The sequence below is a fragment of the Artibeus jamaicensis genome, unplaced genomic scaffold (assembly GCF_021234435.1).
Source record: "Artibeus jamaicensis isolate MK-2021 breed Jamaican fruit bat unplaced genomic scaffold, CSHL_Jam_final contig_69, whole genome shotgun sequence".
NCBI classification, from domain to species: Eukaryota; Metazoa; Chordata; class Mammalia; order Chiroptera; family Phyllostomidae; genus Artibeus; species Artibeus jamaicensis.
Window position 1 is genome coordinate 874,280 of NW_026521927.1, and position 2,879 is coordinate 877,158.

Here is a 2,879-nt window from a genome sequence, read left to right on the forward strand (position 1 = left end):
TTATTTTGTTCATTGGCTAATTTTTTTCATTAGATTCCACATATAAGTGAGATCATATGGTATTTGTTTTTCTCTCACTGGCTTATTTCTCTTAGTGTAGAAAAATAGGAGTTTTCAAGACAAACTATGGCAATATAAACATGCTAGGCAGAGAGAACATTATTTCAAATGAGAAGAAGCAAATAAGAATATAGTGAGCGTTGAGGAACTCTGTGTACCTTGATATGGGCACTCCCTGCAAGTGGATGAGGCTGAGAAGAGAGAAGAGGGAGATTAGAAGGGTTCGGGGAGGTGAGCTGGAACTTGTTCCTTGTGCTTTGGAACTTGGGTCTTATTCCAAAGTCTAAGGGATAAAGGGGACTAATGGAAAGTTTCATTTGGGAGTAAGACAGCATGAAATTGACATATTGCAAAGATTATTCTGGCTGTCATGTGGACTTACTACTGGAATGAAGTGAGATGCACTTGGAAAAAATCTTCAGATACAGCAAAAATAGTTCAAAAACTCACTGTAGTCCAGGTAGACTTGTGGAGCTGTGGATGCTGAATTGAATAATGCTCCCTCCAGATCTGGGAATAAAACAAGGCTAATGAGATGCCTAGGATGCAGATTTAAGGGGGCATTGACTCTCTGGATCTTAAGTGAGGCTTTAAATTTTGTTCCCTAAACACTTCTGTGGAACTTACCACTCAGTACACAAACAATCATGGTATTATTACCAATGTAGCAGAAAAGGAATTAAGTATTTTCTTGAATCATTTGTCCCTGTCTGCCATTTAGCTGGAGACAGAACCAGGGGCCAAGTCCCAGAGGTCACTCCTCTGGGACTTTCCAGGAGCAATAAGTGTTCCTGGGCTCCTTCTGTACAGTGGGGAGTATGCCTTCTGTGATTGAGGGAATGATTGCAGGTGAGTGACTTACGTTGCACATACAGCAAGTGCAACATTTCCAGGGAACTCAGACACCAGACAAGTAGCAGTTACTGAGCCACACAGACTGTAAAAGGGCCTTTCTGAGTCTGAGGACTGACCTCAGGAGGTAAAAGAGGTCAAGAGGTAAAATGTACTGTTTTGAATACTTTTCTCCATGCTTCTCATTCTCTGGACCTACATTTTACCGCTGTTCTCCCAGGAGTAATTCTTTCTCTAGTTCTGGGCTCAGCTTTCTTGTGGTCTTCCCCAGGAATAATTTCCACTCCTCTGCCTTGCTTTCTGAGCCTTCCTTGGTGATATTTTACAGCTGTGATAACTTTATTTCTACTTTTCATTCACTGAAACACATATGAGGAGAATGCCAGCAGCCGGGGGCCCATGGATGAAACAGGCTTTAAACAGGGTCTATTTCAAGAGACCCTCTAACCTTTTAACTCAAGATAGAACCCCAGATCTGAAATGTGCCTGGGTGGGTGGTCTGAGGAAAGGAAGTTTTTTGATAGGTTAGGGAAGTTAGGGATGCTATGGGTGCTTCTCAAATCTCATCTTTATGATTGGCTAAATCCTGACTTTGACTTCCTAGTTACCCATGAAGTCTGGGCTCACACATAAAACATTTTCTATTTGAAAAGCTGGAGACACCATTATCAGAGATGTTATTTTTTTCCAGCAAGTTAATGTTTGTAAGTGAAGAAATTGCCCTAGTTTTTAACATTAGGTAATATTAGGAAGATATCTTAATATAAAGTAAAGACAAGTATATATTGCTCCATACACATCTCTGCTCTTTAGTAAATGTAACTCCCTTTTCTTTGTGATGCTAACAGTCAATATCAGAGTTCACAAAGGACCAGAGTTAATTCAACAGAAAATTATAGTACTGTGGATTAGAGGAAATACTGGGTAAATTTCCTTAAGGTTTGAATATACGAATTTCTATATTTTTAAGACTATAAGATGCACCAGACCATAAGAGGCACCTAGGTTTTAGAGGAGGAAAATTTAAAAAAAAAATTGAAGCAAAAAATGTAAAATATTTAATAAACTGTGACCCTGCTCCACTGCCACCTCCCCCTCCCCCACAGCAAGCCAGGTAAGCTACACTTGGACTATAAGGTGCACCCCCATTTTCCTTCCAAATTTTGGGGGTGCATCTTATAGTCTGAAAAATTATATATGATACATATTATATTTAATAATCTGGGTAAACTTCAGTATAGAATCTCTGCTGAATTTCAGAAAAAGCACTCATCAAATGCTGTAACTGTAGCTCCACTCATTCTCAAGTACTACGGTCCCTAATTGTAGTGGTAGTACTTTATAATTCATTAAAACCTTCCACCACTGAAGCTTCAAAAACATCTGTACTCAATGGATAAACATTTATTAAATAGGCAAATAGAAAACACCCTATATTGACACCTTTGTTCATATAGATCACAACCCTAGGTGCGGGGTTTTTATTTAATAGGCTTTGAACTCCTTTTCCTCTTTGTGCACATGTTGATGTCTCTGTTCACATGGAAGGTGATCAGTAGATGCTTAGGTAATCAATAGATCAATAGTTGATTAGGCAATCATGAAAAATAAGATGGGAAAATTGCTAAAATTGGAGAGAGACCCACGAAAACTCATGTGCCTGAGTTTTCACAGACATGAAATATCGGTAGCAAGTTGCAGTGAGGTTTGCATGAGATCTGAATGAAAGTACCTTATAAATGATAAGATATTGGAAGTATTATTTATTATTACTTAAATTACTATTGTTGACTTTTTGCTCAAAAAGACATCTCTGAAAAACTTTCTATTTATGACCTATATAAATATTTAAGTTTAGCAAACTCAAGGCATTAGTTTTTTGACTATATTAAATGCTTAAAGATAAAAGAATACCAACAAAAAAGAAAATAAGAAAAAAGAACAATTAAAAAATAGTTGATTAGATA